This window comes from Lepisma saccharinum, chromosome 29, assembly GCF_977018435.1.
Source record: "Lepisma saccharinum chromosome 29, izLepSacc3.1, whole genome shotgun sequence".
Taxonomy (NCBI): Eukaryota; Metazoa; Arthropoda; class Insecta; order Zygentoma; family Lepismatidae; genus Lepisma; species Lepisma saccharinum.
The window spans coordinates 28,726,774-28,754,499 of NC_139257.1; positions in this window are offsets into that span (position 1 = coordinate 28,726,774).

Genomic DNA, 27,726 nt, shown 5'->3' on the forward strand with positions numbered 1-27,726 from the left:
AGAATCTCAGAGTTACATTTAAGTACATGAATTCTTAACGGGAGGAAAATAAATCTCAAAGCTAACACACATATTCGTGTCATATTGTTTTCAAACTTTGGAACTATGTTTGATTTAGAATAAATATTTTCATCAGATAATAGGACAGGATCACGTTTATAAATGGAGACAAGAACGAGACTACTTTCTCCTTCACGAGTCGAGAGGAGTCTCGCTTCGTGTCGGCACTATTGTAATTTCGGTACGTCCGTCTTGATTTTAGTGTGTTAAATAATACGGGACGTAAATTTGGTTAGAATTTTGGTGATGGGTCAAATCCTAGTTTTTATTGGGAAATAAATTAGATACATCTCTCATTCTTCACTTCGTGCGAGTCCGTGCTATAACCACTCATATCACTCGTAACGATTTTACAGTCTTGTCTCATTTAAAGGCTATTACAGTGTCGGCGATTAGGGGGCAAATGCCCCCCCCCCCAGTTTTTGCCACTTTAGCCCCCGCACTATGCTAAATCTTATATACGAAGGCAAATGAACTGTCTTTTCCGCCGCCAGTTTTGGGTCCCAATCGCCAACACTGGTAGCTAACGTTGTCCCCTTGTAATTAAGAGGGGCGACCTTAGGAGAACATATCTACATGTCAACCTCTTTGCCACGTAGTGAACACTGGACACCACGCTGGAAACCACGACGTTTTGGAGTTTGGAACCAGCAGCCTATTAAAATCTCTGTCGACCTCATGTTGTGGATTTCTCATTGTGATTATCATTTCATCATATCACCATCTTCGCAATTATCCAAAAGTGGCACAAAAGGTGAAGAAAAATAAATCAAATCAATCAATCAATTGTAATGCAGGTAAAAATACTAAGACCAAACATTTTACAATGAAATATGCATTATTCACTGCTTTACTCTATAATGTTAAAGTTAGAGACACATCAAAATTGTCCCATAGATGGCAGTCTTTTACAATATATTTCTAATAGTGAAAAGTGCGTTTTGAAAATAATTTCATTTTAAAGTATTTACACAGATATTAATGAAAGTAAAGGAGAACAAACAGTAAGTTCTACATTAGGATGGCAAAGATAAATGACTTGTAAAATGGACAACATGCAAACTAAATTTGCATATAGTGTATTGATTAATGGAATTAAGTAAAATCAAGAAGCATGAAAGTTGATACTGCAGCAAAGATGTCATCATTATATCAATGTGAATGTTTTATCAAGTTTCTTTTGAGCACTATAATATAAATATAGATAAATAAAGAGTTCTCAACGAAATCATATATGTAGGAACGAACTATATAAAAGATTATCCGGTCCCCGCGGCGAAGTGGTTAGCAAATCGCGCTACAACGGCAGGGGTCGCGGTCTGGGCATGGATGTTTAAATACGATATTTTCTCTTTAAATTATACAAGAAAGAGCTACAAGTCGGTGCTAAAGCATTTGCGTTAATACAAACGATTTGAATTATTTTTTTCAACACCTTCAATTTCACATTAATAATGGAATACATGCACACAAAATATTTTTGAAGGACAGCAACTGCTTGATAAATGCATTCCGAATGTAATTCATTTTTTACATCAACCTGAATAATTTCACGATATATGTTGCACATCTACGCAACATGGAGCCACGCAAAATATGCAACGTGCCAATACTAAATTGTGTACATGTTCAAAGTTTCTTTAATACATATATATACACAACATATATTACACAATCAATTTATCAGTGGCGTCGTTGCCTTGTAATCAAGAGGTTCGATACCCGGTGGTGGCAGAAAGTGGTTCGGATCCCACTTTAAACTGTAGCTCCAGTCCTAATTAACCTTACTGTGCATAAAGTTTACTTAAAACACAAATCAACCAACAATCAATTTATCCATCTCATAGTAAACCAACATCAAGAATTCCACAAATGGGCACGCTCCCTTTCCTTCAAACAATTGTTCATGCATTTAAGACAATTTCCTCCGAAGTGTTAATTCTCTCTTTCTGGTCATTTACAATGCATTACAGAAAGCAACCGAATATTGCGAGAGAAGCAGGCGTTGCGAGTGAAGCGAACAAGAAAATTTTACGAAAAGTATTTTCATTTTGCATAAAATTTGAAATTGGGGGCGGTAATTGCCCCCTGCAGGTACCCTTGGCCGTCAATGTTTCCCGCCTTGCACCCCCCCAGGACTGACTTCCGTACAAGGTTGGGGACATTACCCCCTCCCCTGTGGTTGCGCCACAGAACGGGCTCTGGCGTCTAGATCAACTGTCAGTATAATGTTCTGTGAGGCTCGTACAGTTTGCTGAACACTTACTTTGTGATTTTCCTTTCATCCAATCATCTTCGCGATTAGCCAAAAGTGCAGAAAAGCGAAGTAAAATAAATAAATAAATTAATTGTTTAATCAAAGATTCGAAATTAAAAGTATGTACTAAGACCGACCATTTTATAATGAAATATGCATTATTCACAAATTTGAAGAAGACACATCAAATGTGTCCCATAGATGGCAGAATTTTAGAAAATATTTCAAATAGTGAAAAGTATGCTGAAAATTAATTTTGTTTCAAAATATTTACTCGGATTTTTTTGAAAGCATTGAAATACTAATCTTATGTTCTGCATTAATTCGACAACGTTAAGTAACTTATAAAAATTGACAGCAAGCAAAATAAATTAGCACAAAATGTATTGCTTAATAAAATTAAGGACATTCAAGAGACTGGTAAGTAACAATATTAAAGATCATGGATATATTTTACGCCTGCTTTTCCTAGCCCTATTTGAGATTGATATTGGGTTATTTTACGTCGCTTTTCTGTCACGTTTGAATAATCGCGGCAATGAGGGTGAGTGATGATATGAAATTGATGAATCGACACTCACAAAGAACAATCAATAGTTCCCAGACCAGGAGTGGAACCAGGGTCCCCTGGCGCCGTGCCGTGCTGTGGTAACTACTCTACCACGAAGATCCGCTCTTAGGCCTACCGAATTGAAATCGGTTTATTTTTGAAACCTCGCACACACAGCATAGTGCTACGTGTACAGACTTTTACAAGAAAGTTAAGTTTTCTTTGGTACAGTCACGGACACTTCTGGGTTGTAACGACCCTATTGAAGAAGGTGTGTTTTTTGTTCTAACTATATCTGTGTGTTTTCGTTAGATTCATGGTATTTAGTGAGTAGATATGAAGAAAGTAAATAAATAAGACAAGTGAGTGGAAGGGACTGGAGAATCGTAGCTACGGAACCATTGAGAAGATATCCTTCACCAAGATAGAGAATCTCTATATCCCTTGTGATAGAGAACCTATTAGAAGAATGAAAGGACAGATTAAAATATTAAATTTGATGTGTATCCTTTCGTTAAAATGCCTAGAAAACAATATAATATACTTGTTCACTGCAAGAAAATAATATTTTTTTCCCCAGGATCGAACCCAGGCCTCGCTGGTGAAAGCTCTGCACGCTAACCAACACACTATCAATAGCACTACATTTTCTTTTTTCCAGTCAGTCTGTTTCCTTCCTCAGCACCTGAAAAAGCAAATGCATCTTAATTTCTCATAATTGTCTCATCGTCTATTAATAGAAATCAAGTATGTCAAAAATAGACGCATTATTTCTGTGAAATATCCCATGTTTCGCACATCATGCTTCTCCGGTTAGTGTTATTTGGACATTGACTTGGAAGTTAAAACTTAACTTTCTGTGTGTGTTGTGCATTTGTGTCAAGAGTGGTGTGAACGTGTGTTGGATGTTGTTCTAGGTATTATTTTCGTTCAATGCATTAATATAAAATATGGAATTTACTGTAATGCAAGGAGTGAAAATATAAACCCAGTCCGTCAGGTTCGTTCTCAAACAACATTAAATAAAGGAACTTAACGTGGACCGAGTATTATTCCATGTCGAGAACACGAGACGTTACGTCCGACAATCTTCATCTCGTATTTCTCTTGGCATCACCGCTCAATTTACAGAGATGTATACCCGTGATTGGTATACAAGCCGCAGAATTGCAATGTTGTTTGGGTTGTCTATTCACAAGGCGCTTGGTGGTCAGACATCGAGGGCTAGCTTCAGTGCTTCTTCAATAGGGTCGTTACAACCCAGAAGTGTCCGTGACTGTACAATAATGCAGAATATTTTGCAAACTTACTCTTCTCGTAATATAGAGTGTGGCATGCCTAAAGGGTGGGGGTGCGGATAATAACCCCCCTTTGGCCCAGTAAAGAAATGAATGTCAAAGACAGGAAAAGATGGCAAAGATGACAGCCTACTAAGAAAATGTATTGGTAGAATCCGAACAACTTGTACCTCAACCTAGCATCCCGTTGATTACAAGGATGCGACGTTACCACTACGCTATCCATTAAAGAAAGAAAACGCAAACTGTCCCACAACTTGTCAAGACATGTGCTGTTGCATTTGGAACAAAGGAAAATAGGAGAATAAACTGTCCCACTTTCTGGTAGGGGAGGAAGTGTGACAATTTACATTGACATTTCTTAACATTTTAATTTCTTTTTTCTCGAAAATGGGACGAGGCCCAAAAGTTGTTTCATTTCCATGTGTTAGTACATATATTCAGCTACAAGATGCATACTTAGTTTATTTCTGGCTTGATGCTGTTTTGAGATAAGTCTAATTCTAAAGTCGCGGATTTTGCAATTTTTGAGTATTCAAAAGGTTACTTATATCTGCTAACAGCATCAATATCCAAGTAATGTGCTATATCAGGTAGCTTGTCCTAATAGTGAGCTTCAATGCCAAGTTAACAAATCTTTTGGGGTACTTTTGTTTAACCAAGATATTCAGAGCCGAAAACAGGAAAAACTTAATTTTGGACCTCTTTGTTGCCGCATAACAATGGAAAGCAACAATGTCCCATCAAAACAGTTCAATATATATATAAGTTAGCAGTCTTATATTAACAGTACATCAAAACAAATGTTTGGGATGTTGTTGATTTCCAAAGATACAGCTCTCCGAACTTACTCATGTTTCACTTTTCATGAAAAAAAGGCGGTCTCACCTTGAACTTGACATTTTCTACAGGGGAGGGAAATTTTTTTCAAGGTCTCAAAATTGCACAATATTCATTTCTCATGACCTACTTCAAAATATAAAAAAAATCAACCCAATCAAAAAAATACAACTATCTCACTTTGTTCGAATTTCAAAATAATGGCTCTTAAGGAACACTAAGGGATTCAAGGCAGTAGTTTATTAGCGAATATCGTAAATCTTGAGAATAACATTAGAATTAAATATCTCTTTCGCACATCATCGTCTCAAGTTTATTTAAGCTTTGTCACGCTACACTGGCGTAAGAAGAGAGGGGTTGATGAGGCTTCAGCCCAATCCGAAATTGAGAAAAATAACATTTTGCGTATATATGTTCGCAATTTCCGTATAACATTTGGTCCGGAGTTCCTGTATATGGATGGCAATGCTCACCCGTACAAGAGTGGCCTTCATGCTCGCTGGACTTCAATCCTATCGCGCATGTTTGGGATGCTCTTGATCAGGGCTGATGAACACCAATAAGGTGCAGATGCAACATGCAACGAAAATAACCATAAAAATTGCAAAATGGTATACAGGGTGTATACAAAATGGTATACATATCTGGACACTGTTAGCCTAATCGTCGAATTTTTATGTTCCTGTTTCACAAAATCGCCAGAAAAACAGCGCCGATGGGATCCGATGCGCTGACCGCGCGTCACCCAATGAAAATCTGCTTTGGCAGGGCTTGGTTCTTGGAGGGCTATAAGGGCATAAACATTAGCCTTGTCACTGTGAAGGACTTTTAATTCAATGGAAGCGTCACACTGTAAATTGTTCGCGACAACCATTCATAATGCACAGCTCTTCATGGATGTATCCGATTAAAATAATGTGCAATGGCATGCGAACGTCTCTCCATAGACGTCACTTTGATCTCGATGCATTACCGAAGCGCTAAACAAATTTTAAGGCATTTTTCTAACACCTCGAAAAGGAGCAAATTGGTACAAGAATTCAGTAATAACTTTTTACTGGTTAAAGATACGTCGAAAAAACCTTCACCATTGCATTTCTCGTGACATTCTAGCCCATTTTGATATGTCGCACGACCCTCTTCCCATTTAAAATTCTGAAGTTGAATTCAAGATGGCGGACATCAAGATGGCCGCCGACCGTGTGGGTAGCGTCAGTGTGGTTCCCCCTTGGCCAGATAACGATTGGTCATCGCCAATTTCAAATTCCATGCCGCAGTGGCCTTGTACTGAGGGTGTTAAGTGACTTATTGAGCCACTCTGTAAGTTGAATCAAGACGCATAAAAGTTGCTTGTTGCGTAGTAACTCCAGCTGCATAGATATCATTATATGAAGATAAGCTGTTTTATCAAGATTCTTCACCTGCTATCCAGCAGGATAATATAAGTAGAAATAAATAGAGAATTCTCAACGAAATCATTATATTAGCGATATAAATATTGTGAGCCGTTTTAGTTGCAAGTATTTCAAATATCCTTACACATAGACCACATGAATATGATGTTGCAGTTCATTATTATGTTAAAATAGCTTTAAGGAAACAATTAAGAGAAACAAAAGTTAAAGTATAAGCTCCGAGTTACACTTAAGTGTAAGAATTCGTAATGTAAGGGAAATAAATCTAGAAGATAAGATATAGCCTACATATTCGTGTCATGTTGTTTTCAAACTTTCAAAGAATGTTTGCTTTACAATAAATATTTTCATCAGATAATATAACAAGTTCATGTTTATAAATCGAGACGAGAAGGAGTCTCGTTTCCTCTCGGTATTATCGTAATTTCATTTTTGCTATCTCCTACTGGTCAGTCCGAGTGAGTGAATTCTATCGCATGGGACGGGACAGTCTCCTCTCATTTAAGGGCAAATTCTTCTATAGAGTGGTAGCTAACGTTGTTCCCTTGTAATCAAAAGGCTTCTGGACCCACTGTAGCTCTCGTTGTATGTTGTCGATTTGTGTTTGTGATTCTCCTTTCAACCATTCCATCATATCACCGTTCATCTACATTTTCGTCATTATCCAAAAGTGGCAGAAACGAGAAGTAAAATCAATAAAATCAATCAATTGTAAACAAGAGATTAAGGTTCGAAATTAAAAGTACTATGACTAAGCATTTTATAATGAAATATACACTACTTTCATGTTGTGAAAGAGACACATCAAACTTGGCCCATAGATGGCAGTCTTTTGAAAGATATATCTGCCAGTGAAAAGTCTGTTAAAAATAATTTCAATTTAAAATATTTACTCACACTTTTACGAAAGTAATATATTATGAACGCTGACTTCTATACTAAGTTGATAAAGCAAAATAGTTTATAAACATTGACAACGTGCAAAGTAAATTTCCATACAGTGCATTATTTAACGAAATTAAGTTGGATCAAGACGCATGAAAGTGTATAGTTAGGTTATATAGCCGAATGCAAACATGTCATATCAAGATCACTGTTTTATCAAATCTCTTTTCCTGTTCTGTAGCAGGATAATGTAAGTATAAATAAATAAATAAAGAATTCTCAACAAAATCTTTATCTAAGCTATATAAAAGATTACAAGCTAGTTAAAATATTCATTATTAGTTTGAAATTTCAAATTCTTATACATATACCACATGATTTTTTGATTTGATTTAGTTTATTTTACTTCGCGTTTTGTGCCTCTTGGCTAATGTTCGAAGATGGGGATGAGTGATGAAGTGATGAAATTGATGAATGGACATTCACAAACAACCAAGCCCGACCGGGATACGAACCCGGAACCCTTGGCGTCGCAGCGCGATGTGCTAACCACTCGGCCACAGGGTCGGGCATATACCACATGAATAAGATGCTTAAAATGTTGTAGCTCATTATTATAACCAGGTTGAAATAGTCATATTTTGGGGGAGTGATAGATACAGAAATTACCTATAATCTCCGAGTTACACTGAAGAACATGAATTCAAAACGTAAAGGAAAAAATCTCGAAGCTAACATGTACAACATATTCGTGCCATATTGTATTCCAGTTTGCGAACTACGCTTGCTCCAGAATAATATCTTCAACAGATAATAAGACGAGATCACCGTTATCAATCGGGACGATAACGAGACAGCTTTCTCCTTCACGAGTCGAGACTAGTCTCGTTTTATCTCGGGAAATCATAATTTTCATTTTTGCATTTACCCCTTTGCGTTCGTCTGTCCATTTCAGATTTCAGTGTCTGTAATAAGAGTGGAATTTAGGCGATAAGTGAAATCCTAGATTAAGCTATCCCGGATGGCGCAGTGGTAGCATCGTCGCCTTGTAATCAAGGGGTCCCGGGTTCGATACCCTGTTGAGGCACATAGTGGTTTGGATCTCACTTTAAACTGTAGGTCTAGTCCCGATAAGCCTTACTGTGCAACTCAACGAATCAAATCCTAGTTTTTATGGGGCTATAAACTAGACTTCCCTCTTATTGGTCATTTTATGCGAGTCAGTGCAATAATCTAGAGCCCGAATTTTTATGTAATATCAAACTTCAAAATATGTACATAAATATGTAACAATAATTGATAAAATATGTACTTAAATATGTATTATGAAAAGGATATGTAACTAAATATGTACCCTAGTATCATAGAATATGTAATATTAATAATAATCGAGTATCCAAGCAATTTCAAGAATTCTGCTTGATATGTATTTTATTTGAGCATATTCAACGTAATTTTAAAGAGATAAGTTGTTCAAATTAAAATTTGTATCAAATTTATGAACTCAAAAAAAGCACAGCAACGTGCACATATTTAAGAAACCAATTTTGTCAATTATTAATTACTTTTCACATCGCAAATTATTGTAGAATATGTAAATATGTACACGAGAGCTCTTCGTATCATTCGAAACAAATTATAATAAAAAGAATCTACAGAAATAACAATGGAATGAAAATACATAGCTACTTTTGCACATTTTTGTACAAGAAAACATATTGTGTAACTTGCTACGTACAGGAAAGTAGCTTTCTTGTCCACCGCTGCCAAGTTTCTAGGTGCTTTGCCTAAACCTAAAAGCGAAAAGAAGATATGTAACCAGAAAAAGGGGGGGGAGAATCTCGAGCATCCTTCGATAAATAACAGTTCCAGTATTTTGGTTTATGTCTTCAGTTTACCTTTCGACTTAGCAGTTAATTTTAGGTGGCCGTAAGCTCTATGCATCTCATTGATTAGAAAATATGACACCACATGAGATTCAAATTTTCTTCACGTTTCAGAAATCGAAAATATAGGGAAAACAATCACGATAGGAAAATATTGCCGAAATGTGTTGTTTTATATAAAGTAAATATTCTGGAAAATATGTAAAAATATGTATCATCAAACTTATGCAAAATTATATCAGTTACATAATTCGTTGACTTTTTCGTGTTCAAGGTATATATCCAGAAAGGAATAGAATATGTAATAACATGCAAATCCTAGCTATAGTAATATCACTAGTAGGGATGTCACAGCCTTATCTCCTTAAGGGCTAACTCTTCTATAGCTTGTTAGCTAACGTTGTCCCCTTGTAATTAAGAAGGTGTAAGGGGTGACTTATGAAAATACATCTATATTTCAATGTCCTTTCCACGTAGTTCACCATGGGCACCATTTTGCAGACTAACGATGTTTTGGCGTCTGGACTCACAGTCAGTATAATCCTCTGTGGAGCTCTCGTTGTGTGTTGTCAAGTTGTGTTTGTGATTCTCCTTTCATCCATTTCATATCACTATTCATCTTCATCTTCGCGATTAGCCAAAAGTCACAGAAAAGCCAAGTAAAATAAATCAAATGACTCACTCAGTGGCGGCGATTACGCAGGCGTGGGGGAGGGCAGTTGCCCCCCACTTGTTGCCACATTTACCCCCACACTATAATAAACCCAACCTACCAAGGGAAAGCAAACTATCATTGCCCCCCCCCCCCTCCTCAGTTTTGGAATCTAAACGATGCCACCGCAATCAATCAATTGTAATCAAGAGGTTACGGGTTCGAAATAAAAAGTACTACCAAACATTTTGATTGATTGATTTTGTGTTTTAAGTCCACTTTATGCACAGTAAGGCTAATCGGGGCTGGTCCTACAGTTTTAAGTGGGATCCGAACCTCTATGTGTTTCCACCGGGTATCGAACCCAGGAAACCTTGATTACAAGGCGACGACGCTACCACTGCGCCACCGGGAAGGTCCTGTGTAATGAAATATGAGTTATTCACAACATTAATATTGTGAAGCAGACACATCAAAATTGTCCCATATATGGTAGTATATTAAAAATTGTCTCTAAGACATTTTAAAATATTTACTAAGATTTTTATGAAAGTAATAGAATATGAACCGTAACTTCTACATTACGTTGGCAAAGCTAAATAACTTGTAAAAATGAACAATATGCAAACTAAATTTGCATACAGTGTATTGCTTAAGGAAACTAAGTTCAATCTGAACGTGTGAAAGTGTATAGTTAGTTATCATGCCCACTGAAAATGCGCCTGAATATTTTCACATTGCTCGTGAATTTTCAATTTTAGTGCAATATTACACTAACTTCGTGTGTATGTGCATTTCGAGTTCGAAATGCATAACTTTTTTTTTACGAAAGTTATTAATTTTCTTTAATAACGAGTTCAGTATGTGTTTTTTTAATATGTGTATATTATCTGTATCAAGTGTATCATTAAAACACTGCTGCTAGCTAAATTTTAAAATTGTAGAGTCGGCCATGTATTAGAATGCATTGCATCATTCTCGGCACTAAAGCTTTCGCTACGAAGACAGACCAGTCAAGGTCACGCCACCCACCTACAGTGTTGCCAATGATTAGCAATTTCAACCGACGAATTCAACCGCATACGTACAACGCGCGAAGTGTTAACTGAGCAGCTCAGAATAAGTGTGGCAACCCCGGAGAACCAGGGGTGTGGAGGAGGAAAGGGGAAGCTCCGACCTTGACTGGTTTCTTTTAGTGACGAGGGCTATAGTCATTTTGCTACCCTTGTTGGTCGCAGTAACAATGTTTTGGCTTCTGGACTCACAGTCAGTATGATCCTCTGTGGTGTTCGTGTTGTGTGCTGTCAGTTTTGTTTGTGACTGTCCTTTCATCCATTTCATCATGTCACCACTAGTCAGCATCTTGACGATTAGACAAAAGTAGCAGAAATACCAAGTAAAATAAATCAAATCATTCAATCGATTTGATGGATATAACTTCCTTACATGACATTCCCCACCCTTCCGCACACTTGATTGCCTGTTCAACTTTTCTCTGTGAACAAAAGCTACGTTAGGAAGCGAAGTGTCTAGGTGTTTAGTAGTGTTCTCAGAGTAGAAGTTGTGTACAGTGAGTGTCCTAGTGTTCAATATGGATTCCTTTAATCAGCGGAAGGTATGCCGCGTTTGATCTCGAAGAATGGAGTTTCCAAAGTTTTTGCTTCAAGTCCACTTTATGTACATATAGGCTAATCGGGACTTCACATACATTTAATGTGGAATCCGAACCATTATGTGCCTCCACCAAGTATCGAACCTGGGCCCCCTTGATTGCTACAACATTATAACTACACCATCGGGGAGGCCCACTAAGGAAGGTTATAATTATTGTCCTGGACTTTATGTTTTATAAAACTGTAAAATATGAATTTAATTATGTCATAAAAGTTTAAAAATACGAGGGCTATTTCCTTTCAATCTCAGATGTGCCGCCAGGAGGCCCATGATCACTAGGAAGCAGGGCGTCACGCAGCATGATTAGCGTCCCCCCTGCTACTACCACCACCACTGCCAAGAACAACGCTTCAGTTGAAGCTGAGCGACGGGCGCGTAGAGATGTCTGCTACAAGCGACTCTCCCGCCAAGTGCGAGGTGAGTAGTTTGATACGATTTCTACAGGAAGAGGCGGACAATGCAGCGCAAATTCATCATCGAATGAGCTGTCTGCCGGAGAGCCATGCTGTCTTCTGGCATTGTCTTGCTTCATGAAAATGCCCGACCGCATGTTGCTGCATCAAACTAAAACCTTTTTAAACGAATCCACTGGGAAGTGTTTGATCACCCTCCCTACAACCCAGACCTCGTGCCGAGTGACTTCCCACATTTTCCCGACGATGAACAAGTGATTGGAAGGACAGTGCTTCCACACCAATGTGGAGCTTCGGCAAACCTGGCTCAACAGACAGGCGGCGCCTTTCCTTGCAGAGGGTATTGGAAAGCTGGTGCATCGGTACGATAAATGTCTGAATTTTCTTGGTGATTACGTTGAAAAGTAGATTATACTTGTACGTAACTTTTGTCAATAAACCCATTTCGCTATTCACTGTGATTATGATTTCATGCCCTATCGAAGATTGAAAAAAATAGCCCTCGTACATCAGAAAAATTCAGAAATATTCCCAGTAAAGCCAAAAATATTCACAACTGTACTTTCAAATTTCTCCATTATTTGGAAAGTGGTATATTAAATGAAGTCAGAATCCCTTTTACCGAAGAAATAGTGGGGAAATACTGAAAATATAGTGAGCTTCAGTGCAATTATCCTAAGTTTCATTTACTATTACGTCAGATTTACACCTCTGTGGAAACTGTGTTGTGGAGCCCTCTGACGTCACTAGTTACGCAGAGTCTTGTTTAAGGTTGTCTGCTCCAAAGATACCTGGGACAGAGTATACACACTCCTACGTGCGTGGCTGAAAAGACAAGTGATCTTAAATGTCCCGTACACGAATGACTATACAGCAGGGGCTGTAATGTACCGAATGTTATTTTTAGTTTTGAAATTTTTGTAAAAAGCGAAAAAAGGTGAGAAATTAGAACAATTGAAACTTGTTTACGGCGATTCTCGTGCCCGCACAGCAATGACTGAGTACATTTTTCCTCAATAATGTTCGACTTGCTATCAATTTTTGGTGGGATAGAAAAGGCGTACTATTATTGTTGTGCAATATAGGTCTTGCCTACTCTTATGACGGCCGATCCTCATGCTTGCAAGGGAAGTGGGAAGGAGGAAGAGACCAATCCAGCACGAAAAGAAACGCAGCAGCCTACATAACGAGGTGCACGTAGTACTTCCCCCGCCGAGTCGTAACTGGTGTCATTGTAATGGTCTGGTTGGTCTGCGGCGTATTTCCCCTCTCCCCACTTTACTTGCCAGCATGAGGACCGGCCGCCGTAAGAGTAGAAAAGACCCATAGATGGAAGGAAAAGACGGCATCGGCTTTAAATTTATTTGTCCGTATTATTATTTTCCTGCCAGAGATAATATAAGCTATCCGTTGCACTAAAGATAAGAAAATAAATTATAAAATAACCGATTATATGCAAGACAATTACTAAATTATACAGAAACATGTCTTATTACGAGAAAATTGAAGAAATATCTTGTTAAAACGCGAAATTGGAAAAATATGTCAAAATATGCCTCATCTATCGTCTATCTCGGCTGATTTTAATCAGATACGTAAAGATCTCACCCATTTATTCGATCCGAAGCCAAATAAAAAATATGATATAAATTCCCGGGGTCCTAATTATAAGCTTCGTAAGTTTCGCGCCGGAACATCACATGGAGATAAATTCTAATATTCTTTTTATTTATATATACATATATATATATGGCATTCCATTTTCACAGGGAAGCAGTGGCGGCAAAGGAGTTCGAAAACTGGGGGGCAAGGGCAGTTTACTTTATCTTGGTCCACAAGGGTTAGCATATTGCGATGGCAACAGTGGGGTAAAACTGCCCCCACCGCCACGCCCCCCCCCAATCGCCGCCACTGGGTCTGACACGCGGACTACATCTGATATCAAAGTAACTATTCCACTAATAGTTAAGCAACATTTTTCTTAAAGTTTCTGTGTAATGAAATATGAAACTTAACACTGTTGATTGAACATAATTACCCTTAAAATACTCTCCCAGATTTGTAGCTACAAGTGAACATTTCTGTGTCATGGATGGGACAGGCGAAACACTGACTCTTTACTCAATAAGAAATTTGTTTTAATTTTTCTGAATTGTCAAATTATGAAAATAAATTATTTAAATCAAAAAGAGAAGGTAATGGACCTTTGAATATTCTAGTAGAACTGAGAGAAAAATGGAACAGTTAAAGGAGAAATTAATTGTATTTTGGTGTCACGGATGGGATATAATACAAAGCAAAAGTAAATAAAAAGGTTAGAATAAACGAACAATATCTAAATACAATCTACTTTCTAACTTAATTATGTATTACACTTGAAGTTTTATCCATATGACAATCTTAGATTGTTCACTCACAAGATAGGATGAAGTAACAGCATACCAATTAATTTTAAAAATTGAGGTTCAAAAGCACTTCACATGGAATCCCCCCCCCACACATATATATCAAGGAACTATTTGGGGGTCCGGAACCCCCCCCCCCAAAGACCTACTAAGTACAAAAATCAAATAATGAAAATAGTAAAATAACTAAAATTATATAATATAAATATATTTGTTAATCGAGTTATTTATTTCCTCCAACCTTATTAAAATCCAAGTATTATATTGGGATCATGCGAATTTGAATGACTGTTCCAAAGAAGGTTTATGCAAGATTTATTATTACTTGTTATAATAACATGCATAAAATATTTCCATGAAATTTATTTCTCGTCAACTCGTTCTAACGACATTTATTTTTAAAGCCAGATAATGAATATGTGCTGTTATGTCACTATCCTTTTACCGCACCCTTCTACCTATTCATATAATAAATGAATTTAACATTTTTATTAATTCTGTTAATTAATTTAATACAATTAAATTATTTTAATTTAAACATTATTCACAACCCTCCCTCGCAAAATATATTACTTGACGTGCCTGACACACACGCACAAATAGTATATATATATATATATATATATAAGTTACTCAGTTCCCGTTTATGTTTTACTTTTTGAACTAACTAATCACCACATTTATAAATTATATTTATTTCACTTTGTATATTCATATTACATTATACAGGGTGTCCACAAAGTCCTGTTACAATGAAACGTAGCTCCTAAACTATATGAGATAAAGACATGCGGTTTTTTGCAACGTGTTCTACAGCTCTCAAAGTTTTAATAAGTAGTAGTATTTTATTATTATTATTTTAATTTTTGTTGTTTTTTTTGCAGATTATGTTGTGAACGGCAATGACGACAGCAAAGGGTGAAGTTCTCTGATGAAGCCACTTTCCATGTGTCTGGACATGTTAACCGCCATAACGTTCGGATATGGGGTTCTGAAAATCCTCACGTCATTCGTGAACAAGTTTGAGCTATCCCAAAACTGAACATTTGGTGTGCTCTTATGCATGATAATCGGTCCATTTATCTTTGCTGAGGACACGGTTACAGGGACTAATTAATTACTACGACATGATTCATGAATACCTACCCCCTCAGGTGTTGGAACTGCAGCCAAACATAATCTTCCAGCAAGATGGAGCGCCTCCTCATTGGTCTCTAGATATGACGGACCTTTTGGATAGACATTCCCCTGGGAGATGGATTGGCCGCGATGGACCAATCTCCTGGCCACCGCGCTCCCCTGATATCACCCCCTTGATTTTTTTCCTCCGGGCGTACGTCAAGGATCGTGTCTACGAAACCCCTGTTCCAGATCTTGTCACACTTCGTACACGGATTGCAGAAGTTCTCCAACAGGTTGATGCTGCAGCGTGTATGGGTGGAGATCGAATATCGTCTCGACGGCCTGAGGGCAACTAACGGGGCGCATGTGCAAGTGTTGTAATTGTAAATAAAACTCTGAGAGCTGTAGAACACGTTGCAAAAAACTGCATGTCTTTATCTCATATAGTTTAGCAGTTAAGTTTCATTGTAACGGTAGCAGGACTTTGTGGACACCCTGTATATCGTAATACAGAAACATTTGTGCTGAAGAAAATAAGGCTACCTAAACTAACCACAAATAAGTAATAAATGCAAAGTGTGAGAATAAACGATAATATTTGTACCTCTTAACTGTTTATCTCTAAAGCTATTTTAACCCGGATACAATAATGAACTGCACAGTGGTTCCAAAACCGGGAGGGCAAGGTGCCAAAAGAACTGGGGGACAAAGACAGTATATTTCCCTTTGTAGATAAGGTTTAGCATAGTGAGGGGACAAACGTGGCGAAAAGTGCGGGGCAACTGCCCACACTCCCATAGCCCCCCCTAACACCGCCATTGGCAACTGCAACATTTTAAGCGTATCTTATTCACGTGCTACACGTATAAGCATATTTGATATACTTCCAACTAAGCTGAATACTTTATCTAAGCTTATAATCTTTCTATATAGCTGATATAATGATTCCGTTAAGAATTCTTTATTTATTTCTACTTATATTATCCTGCTTGGGGACAGGTAAAAAACATTGATTAAGCAATTTAAGTAGTATGAAAGTATATAATATAAACTCGAGAAAGTATGAACCCCCCTCAGGCAGATTTGCCTATACTTAAAACTAGCTCAACATGCCCATATGAGTTTTTTGCTCAAGTGTGGAACTCTGTCTAATCCAAGATTTTTGTAAAAATGCCCTCGGGAATTTCCCGGGAAAGTATGACCCCCCTCAGATTGATTTGCCTACACTTATAAAAGCTACATCTGCCAGATTTTTGTCCATAAGCTTGTCAAAAATATGCTTTTTTGATATTGTTTTGACTACACCTAAAACTAGGCCAAAAATGCTCATATAAGCCATCCACACCTACCCACACCCACCTACACCCACCCACACCCACACATATTTACTTCCGGTCCACTTCTGGTTACTTCCGGTCCATTTCTGGTTATTTCTGTAGTAGATAGAAAATGGGGAAGCTGGATCGTCCGGACGATTCGTAGTTTTTTATGCTGTATATTTTAAGGTACCTTCACGATAAAGAGATTTTGCATTACATATCAGCTAGTATTGTGAGAGCTGTTGAAGAGTAAGGGTGTGTTGTTGCAGTGCTTCTCATATTTTTTAAAAAAACACAAAAATATAGCAGATTTGTATAAATTGAATTACAAATCTATTTGATTTAATATACAGAATTTTTGACAACCTGTTATAGGTTTATTAAGCATAGAATTTTGATTTGAACCCCAAGAAAATTTATATAAATACCAAAGCCAAAAATATTAACACACATATACACACACATATACACACACACACAAAACACACTGCTGAACCCAACTGATATTTTTTATTAAGCATAGAATTTTGATTTGGACCCCAAGAAATATATATAATAAACCAACAACAAAAATGCCAAATCAAAAATATTGTAATCAATGCAATAAAAATATATCCAGCCCCAATTGGGTTAAGCACCAAAAGAATTGTAATCCAGATAAAAGCAGAATACTCACAAAAATATGCCCCAAATGCCATAAAGAATATAGCATGCAATACTTCACATATAAACATACAGATACTTGTTCTGCACAGTCATCAACATTTCCAAACAAAATTGTTTGGAAATATTTGTGTGATTGCTCTGTATAACTTAGATTGCAAGGCCAACTTTTGTAATTTTGTAGACCAGAAGCTGGATCCTGTGCTCCAGAAACAGGCTCTCCACAAATTATGTGAACATCATGGAGCACACAATATATTTTACAATTTTGAGAATCTCAATTTAAATTCAGGAACAAGAGATTTGGATTTGATGTATCTGGAAATATTTTTTTTTTTCAAAAAATGTTTGCATCTTGAATCAACCTGCAAACAATATTACATGTTAGGCTGGGCTATTTCAACAGCAGTAAATATTTACCAAATGTTTCAACGTTAAAAAACAATCAGAATAATATCTTCCAGGAAATATAGATACCTGAACATGCAAACATATTTTGAAAGAAGAAACATTGCAAGATATAAAAAATCAGACCACCTGTTGGATTGTTTTAGGGAAAAATTTGAAAATCTATCAGAGTATGATTTTTTTAAAGTGCAAAATGAAACAGAAGCAAGATGGATGTTTGACAGTGATGTTGGGTTTGGGTATGTGAGCATAGAATTGGGTTCTGAATATGATGATTTTGAATCCAATACATACTGGCATAGAATTGATGCATACCTGTTGCATTGTTATTGGGGAAAATATGTTGCTTTTTTTACAAAAAGTACTTCAAGTTTAGAAAAATTTAGGTTTTACAAATATTTCCATGATCATAGAATTTATACAAACAGCAGGTGGCCTGTTGATGACATACCATGGGACACAACAATTTCCATACTTGATGAGGCAGGAAAATTGGATGTAAATTCTGGTTTATATTTTAATGAGTTGATTATGTACCTGCTTAAAAACAATATCAATTCTGGCTCCTTCAATACAAGATGGACTTAAATAATTAGAGTTTTTACACAAAATATTTTTTTTGTAGATGGAACCTCCACCAGATTATAATCTATTCTATGGAGATTATGTTTACACAGGTCCATTGTTTGAGTATAAGAGTACCACGGTATTTAATATTAGATAGAATAAAACAGGATATATATGCTCCTATTTATATATGTCAACCTGCACAACACAAACCCATCTTCTAGGCTGTTTATATAAGCAACAAAGCTCTGTTTCAATACAAATATTATATCTCACACTATCTTGCTCTGCTTCTGATTTTGGGTGAGTATTTTAATTTGCTCATCACACTTGACAGATAGGATAGGAAAATTGCACAGAGACGTGCTAACAATATTTTTTTTGCTAACAATTTCAAGTTCCTTGAGTGAGAATATGTTGTTTCTAAGATCAGCATTGATTCTGTAGTACAGCATTGCTGTGGAACATGTCAAGTCCTTGGATTCTGTCACACCTATTCTAATACAATTAATATCACAAGTACTATTACAAGGCACGCACCGCATAAAATCATAATTCCAAGCGATGGCATGGAGTAATTATTTTTCCACGATTCCATATCATACAAAAAAATTATACTGCAATTGGAGCTTCAGCAGTTCGGGACTGTGCAATATATTGTCTACAAATATAGGAAAAATAATATTGTACGGGTTGCAAACAAAACTCCCAAAGCTTATGTATTTCAGGTTTCTTAAATTTGAAACAGAATCCAAACTGTCTGGAAGTTCATAAAAGTGAAGCCGTTCTACAAGCGGGTCTATCTCAGCTTTTGCATGATATATTTGAGCAAGAGGTGATGTGTTTATAATATTTGTTGGGTTGTAATATATTATTCCATGATTTGACCTATACTGGTGATACATGGGAATGGATATAATTTTTTAATTTTGGCTGAATGAAAATATATCAATGTTCTGTGTGAAGTCTTTCAATTCTCTAAATTCATCCAATCTTGTGCTTATAATTGTTGCCCTTACAAGTTTTGCATATTTTATTTTATTTACAATCTGTGCAAACATCTTAAACCTAATAGGACCGAGCTCCATTATATCATAGGTTAAAACATCCAATGCGAGCAGGGATTCAACATTGTTTTTAGCAATAAATATGCTCTCTTCTATATCCATCATGTCCATAATTGATAAGGAGACACAAATTTACAACTATTGTAATTGATTGAAGCAATGCGGTGAAACTTGATATTGCATTGATTACATATTTGTTCTTATCAAAGGCATGAGCTATGGCACATCCAGATTGAATGGCTGCATATATTAAGTATAAGCCAAGAAAAACAATCATCTGTAAGAAAATGCACTGCATTAAACACAGACACCATATGTTCCATAATCCTCTGCTGTAATGCCGAGACTCATGGCCTCATGGTTAATGTGATACTTATTCATCATGTACAAATATAATTCATTTACACCTAGATCCTTCAAATCTTTACAGAAATCTGGAATATTACAAATATCTTCTGGTGAGCACAAGCTGTGATACACAGTGACATATTTTAAATTTGGAAATTTCTCTATGAGGATTTTCCTATCCTCATCTGTGGGGATACTATCAAAATGGATCCATGTGACTGTTTCTGTGTTTGGGATCATGTCATAATATGGGGAGAGGAGAAAAGTGTGACCCATATTTGTTACACATTGCAGGAATTTCTCACCGTACAAATTTAATCTGTATGCATTTTGATATTGTTTCACAATGGGCCTCCCATATTTCAGTGAGAGCTTTTTTCTCAATTCTGGCTTGAGTTGAGACCTGACTTTCTCAATATCAACTTTGTCGTCAAAATAGAGATTAAATTTTTTTATGAATGGGTATATCTGAACTTTCTTCCATTTTTTTCTAGATGCTCCAATCTCAACAAATTTTATGGACTGTGGTGGATCCTCTATTGCTTGAAAAGGCAAAACATACAAATTAAAAACTAAAAAATTGAACTACAGGCTCGTTGATATTATAGATGTTATACAAAATTGGATGTATTATCTTATAATGGAGCATGAGTCTCAACTGATTCCTAAGGCTCACATGTATTTTCCTATTATTCCCCCCAACAAACAACAATGTGCAGGTTTTTAAACACCTTTTTGAATTGCCTGTTTTCTGAAAAATCTGTATCTTGTAAAAGCCACTTGATTTTTGCATTTTCAGTTTTGGATCCCCCAATAGTGTCCAGATAATCATATGAGTATGCATATACAAATTGCTTGTCTGGTGAGGAATAATTGCGTTTGTAATCAGATCTGTCCCAGTACAAGTGATCACCCCTAAATATTTTCTTAAACCCATCCATAACATCTTGTTTTGCAGACAGATTATATATGCACACCAGATTTATGTTTGATATAAATTCCAGATCCTCCAGGGTTGTGTGATCATCAATAAATTTATTTTTCAGATGCACCATGAGAATTTTCACAACAGTGTTCAATTTTTTAATCTCCTCAGCAATATTCCTGAGCGAATCTGGTTTAGAGAAATATACAAGCTTGGTGCTCAACATGTCTCTGCAATCAACATCCAAGTATAATCCCTCACAAACAAAATCCAAATTTTGCTTGCCCACAAAACTCATGTTGTGTTCAAGCAGAATCTCTACACACTGATGTGATAGGGGTGTAACACCATGGTCAAGACCTAGAATCTTATTCTTGCTGTGAATAGTGTTTTTGGAATTTTGAATGGAATCAAGTATAAATGGTTGCTTTTTCTTATTAAATACAATAAAAGATTTTTTATACTCGGACAATGGGCCCGTGTAGACATATGGTCCATAAAATGAATTATAATCAGGGTGGGGGCGCCATATCTAAAAAAAAATTATCAATACATTACTTTGCATGCAATAGGTATTTCTATGTTAATAGCATATAATTCTACACACTAAGCATGTACATGAGTAACTCATTAAAACATGCAGCATAAGAAGAATTGTTGAATTTTACATTCATGAGGTATTTGCTGAATTGTACAATAAATTTTTTTGTATTTTTCTACATACCCCAACTTCATATAAATAATAGGGGTTGGTTTAGATTTAATAGCGCAGATATTATAACAGATGGGGAGGGGAATATATATTTCAACATATGTTATACATGTTATATATAACATATGTTATATAACACCTGATTATAATTCATTTTATGGACCATATGTCTACACCGGCCCATTGTCCGAGTATAAAAAATCTTTTATTGTATTTAATAAGAAAAAGCAACCATTTATAGTTGATTCCATTCAAAAATTCCAAAACACTATTCACAGCAAGAATAAGATTCTAGGTCTTGACCATGGTGTTACACCCCTATCACATCAGTGTGTAGAGATTCTGCTTGAACACAACATGAGTTTTGTGGGCAAGCAAAATTTGGATTTTGTTTGTGAGGGATTATACTTGGATGTTGATTGCAGAGACATGTTGAGCACCAAGCTTGTATATTTCTCTAAACCAGATTCGCTCAGGAATATTGCTGAGGAGATTAAAAAATTGAACACTGTTGTGAAAATTCTCATGGTGCATCTGAAAAATAAATTTATTGATGATCACACAACCCTGGAGGATCTGGAATTTATATCAAACATAAATCTGGTGTGCATATATAATCTGTCTGCAAAACAAGATGTTATGGATGGGTTTAAGAAAATATTTAGGGGTGATCACTTGTACTGGACAGATCTGATTACAAACGCAATTATTCCTCACCAGACAAGCAATTTGTATATGCATACTCATATGATTATCTGGACACTATTGGGGGATCCAAAACTGAAAATGCAAAAATCAAGTGGCTTTTACAAGATACAGATTTTTCAGAAAACAGGCAATTCAAAAAGGTGTTTAAAAACCTGCACATTGTTCAGTTTGTTGGGGGGAATAATAGGAAAATACATGTGAGCCTTAGGAATCAGTTGAGACTCATGCTCCATTATAAGATAATACATCCAATTTTGTATAACATCTATAATATCAACGAGCCTGTAGTTCAATTTTTTAGTTTTTAATTTGTATGTTTTGCCTTTTCAAGCAATAGAGGATCCACCACAGTCCATAAAATTTGTTGAGATTGGAGCATCTAGAAAAAAATGGAAGAAAGTTCAGATATACCCATTCATAAAAAATTTAATCTCTATTTTGACGACAAAGTTGATATTGAGAAAGTCAGGTCTCAACTCAAGCCAGAATTGAGAAAAAAGCTCTCACTGAAATATGGGAGGCCCATTGTGAAACAATATCAAAATGCATACAGATTAAATTTGTACGGTGAGAAATTCCTGCAATGTGTAACAAATATGGGTCACACTTTTCTCCTCTCCCCATATTATGACATGATCCCAAACACAGAAACAGTCACATGGATCCATTTTGATAGTATCCCCACAGATGAGGATAGGAAAATCCTCATAGAGAAATTTCCAAATTTAAAATATGTCACTGTGTATCACAGCTTGTGCTCACCAGAAGATATTTGTAATATTCCAGATTTCTGTAAAGATTTGAAGGATCTAGGTGTAAATGAATTATATTTGTACATGATGAATAAGTATCACATCAACCATGAGGCCATGAGTCTCGGCATTACAGCAGAGGATTATGGAACATATGGTGTCTGTGTTTAATGCAGTGCATTTTCTTACAGATGATTGTTTTTCTTGGCTTATACTTAATATATGCAGCCATTCAATCTGGATGTGCCATAGCTCATGCCTTTGATAAGAACAAATATGTAATCAATGCAATATCAAGTTTCACCGCATTGCTTCAATCAATTACAATAGTTGTAAATTTGTGTCTCCTTATCAATTATGGACATGATGGATATAGAAGAGAGCATATTTATTGCTAAAAACAATGTTGAATCCCTGCTCGCATTGGATGTTTTAACCTATGATATAATGGAGCTCGGTCCTATTAGGTTTAAGATGTTTGCACAGATTGTAAATAAAATAAAATATGCAAAACTTGTAAGGGCAACAATTATAAGCACAAGATTGGATGAATTTAGAGAATTGAAAGACTTCACACAGAACATTGATATATTTTCATTCAGCCAAAATTAAAATATTATATCCATTCCCATGTATCACCAGTATAGGTCAAATCATGGAATAATATATTACAACCCAACAAATATTATAAACACATCACCTCTTGCTCAAATATATCATGCAAAAGCTGAGATAGACCCGCTTGTAGAATGGCTTCACTTTTATGAACTTCCAGACAGTTTGGATTCTATTTCAAATTTAAGAAACCTGAAATACATAAGCTTTGGGAGTTTTGTTTGCAACCCGTACAATATTATTTTTCCTATATTTGTAGACAATATATTGCACAGTCCCGAACTGCTGAAGCTCCAATTGCAGTATAATATTTTTGTATGATATGGAATCGTGGAAAAATAATTACTCCATGCCATCGCTTGGAATTATGATTTTATGCGGTGCGTGCCTTGTAATAGTACTTGTGATATTAATTGTATTAGAATAGGTGTGACAGAATCCAAGGACTTGACATGTTCCACAGCAATGCTGTACTACAAAATTAATACTGATCTTAGAAACAACATATTTCCGCTCAGGGAACTTGAAATTGCTTGCAAAAAATATTGTTAGCACGTCTCTGTGCAATTTTCCTATCCTATCTGTCAAGTGTGATGAGCAAATTAAAATACTCACCCAAAATCAGAAGCAGAGCAAGATAGTGTGAGATATAATATTTGTATTGAAACAGAGCTTTGTTGCTTATATAAACAGCCTAGAAGATGGGTTTGTGTTGTGCAGGTTGACATATATAAATAGGAGCATATATATCCTGTTTTATTCTATCTAATATTAAATACCGTGGTACTCTTATACTCAAACAATGGGCCTGTGTAAACATAATCTCCATAGAATAGATTATAATCTGGTGGAGGTTCCATCTACAAAAAAAATATTTTGTGTAAAAACTCTAATTATTTAAGTCCATCTTGTATTGAAGGAGCCAGAATTTATATTGTTTTTAAGCAGGTACATAATCAACTCATTAAAATATAAACCAGAATTTACATCCAATTTTCCTGCCTCATCAAGTATGGAAATTGTTGTGTCCCATGGTATGTCATCAACAGGCCACCTGCTGTTTGTATAAATTCTATGATCATGGAAATATTTGTAAAACCTAAATTTTTCTAAACTTGAAGTACTTTTTGTAAAAAAAGCAACATATTTTCCCCAATAACAATGCAACAGGTATGCATCAATTCTATGCCAGTATGTATTGGATTCAAAATCATCATATTCAGAACCCAATTCTATGCTCACATACCCAAACCCAACATCACTGTCAAACATCCATCTTGCTTCTGTTTCATTTTGCACTTTAAAAAAATCATACTCTGATAGATTTTCAAATTTTTCCCTAAAACAATCCAACAGGTGGTCTGATTTTTTATATCTTGCAATGTTTCTTCTTTCAAAATATGTTTGCATGTTCAGGTATCTATATTTCCTGGAAGATATTATTCTGATTGTTTTTTAACGTTGAAACATTTGGTAAATATTTACTGCTGTTGAAATAGCCCAGCCTAACATGTAATATTGTTTGCAGGTTGATTCAAGATGCAAACATTTTTTGAAAAAAAAAAATATTTCCAGATACATCAAATCCAAATCTCTTGTTCCTGAATTTAAATTGAGATTCTCAAAATTGTAAAATATATTGTGTGCTCCATGATGTTCACATAATTTGTGGAGAGCCTGTTTCTGGAGCACAGGATCCAGCTTCTGGTCTACAAAATTACAAAAGTTGGCCTTGCAATCTAAGTTATACAGAGCAATCACACAAATATTTCCAAACAATTTTGTTTGGAAATGTTGATGACTGTGCAGAACAAGTATCTGTATGTTTATATGTGAAGTATTGCATGCTATATTCTTTATGGCATTTGGGGCATATTTTTGTGAGTATTCTGCTTTTATCTGGATTACAATTCTTTTGGTGCTTAACCCAATTGGGGCTGGATATATTTTTATTGCATTGATTACAATATTTTTGATTTGGCATTTTTGTTGTTGGTTTATTATATATATTTCTTGGGGTCCAAATCAAAATTCTATGCTTAATAAAAAATATCAGTTGGGTTCAGCAGTGTGTTTTGTGTGTGTGTGTATATGTGTGTTAATATTTTTGGCTTTGGTATTTATATAAATTTTCTTGGGGTTCAAATCAAAATTCTATGCTTAATAAACCTATAACAGGTTGTCAAAAATTCTGTATATTAAATCAAATAGATTTGTAATTCAATTTATACAAATCTGCTATATTTTTGTGTTTTTTTAAAAAATATGAGAAGCACTGCAACAACACACCCTTACTCTTCAACAGCTCTCACAATACTAGCTGATATGTAATGCAAAATCTCTTTATCGTGAAGGTACCTTAAAATATACAGCATAAAAAACTACGAATCGTCCGGACGATCCAGCTTCCCCATTTTCTATCTACTACAGAAATAACCAGAAATGGACCGGAAGTAACCAGAAGTGGACCGGAAGTAAATATGTGTGGGTGTGGGTGGGTGTAGGTGGGTGTGGGTAGGTGTGGATGGCTTATATGAGCATTTTTGGCCTAGTTTTAGGTGTAGTCAAAACAATATCAAAAAAGCATATTTTTGACAAGCTTATGGACAAAAATCTGGCAGATGTAGCTTTTATAAGTGTAGGCAAATCAATCTGAGGGGGGTCATACTTTCCCGGGAAATTCCCGAGAGCATTTTTACAAAAATCTTGGATTAGACAGAGTTCCACACTTGAGCAAAAAACTCATATGGGCATGTTGAGCTAGTTTTAAGTATAGGCAAATCTGCCTGAGGGGGGTTCATACTTTCTCGAGTTTATATTATATACTTTTATACTACTAATTTATCTTGATATAATGATGTTTAAGCACTTGGAATAACTACTAAACAAGCAACTTTTATACGTCTTGTTTCGACTTACATTCATTAAGCTATGCACTACATGTAAGTTTGGATTTAATGTTGTCAATTTTAACAAGTTATTTTCCTTTGTCAACTTAACGTAGAACTTATGGTTATCATTTTATGGCTTTCATAAATAATGGAGTAAAGATTTTAAAATGTAAATATAATTAAACAGACATTCCACTATTAAAAGTATATTTTAATATCCTGATATCTATGGGACAATTTTGATGTGGATTTGACGGTTCTCCAACCTAGTACTTATAGATGATTGATACGTATTATAATAAATAATAATTTCCATAGAATCATAGAAGAACAATATGAGTGTGTGCCGGTCCGCGTGGCGTAGTGGCTAGCACATTTACGACGCCACGGGTCCCGGGTTCGAATCCCGACCTGGGCATGGATGATTGTGAGTATCCATTCATCAATCTCATCATATTATCACTCATTCCCATTTTCGCAAATTAGCCAAATGTGGCACAAAGCGAAGTAAAATAAAGCAAATCAATCTATCAAAAGGACATGCATGTGTGTACTATAGTAGAATTTGTGCGGAAGCGTCACATTTTTTCTTAACATTTGCGCACGCTTTCACTTGTCTATGTGTAACTGCCACATTTCTTATTGAACGTCTCGATCAAGCATGGGTATAGTACGTTAAACATAACTAAAGCGCTTTCTACTCACGGAGGAGGCTCTACAAGCTGGCAAGTAATGTGGGGAGCTGGGACGCGACCAATCCAAAGCGATAAGAAACGCTGCAGCCTGTAGAACGAGGTGGGGACAGCACCTCCTCCCCTTGACGTCGTAACTCTCGGCGTCACCGCTGTTGTCTGGTTGGTCTGCCACGTGTTCCCCGCTCCCCACTTCCCTTGCCTGCATGTAGAGCGCCCGCCGTAAGAGTAAGAAAGACCTATACGAATTAAATATATCGCCAATACGCACTGTAAAACGTGGCCCAATTTTATAACGTTCGCAATGATTGATTGATTTTGTTTATTTTACTTCGCCTTTCTACCTCTTTTGGCTAATCGCGAATATGAGGATGAGTGATATGATGGAACTGGTGAAGAGACATAGAGAACACCCACATCCAGGACGGGATTCGAACCCGGGAGGCAACGCGCTGTGATTCACTATGAAATGAGAGAACAAGTTTGAAAAGTTTGCAAGTCTTGGTAACCATTAATTTCTTTCATTTACGCACGTAAGTTGAACTGTAATTGTCTTGTGTATGTATTACAATGCGCGCTATTGTATAGGTCTTTGATAAATT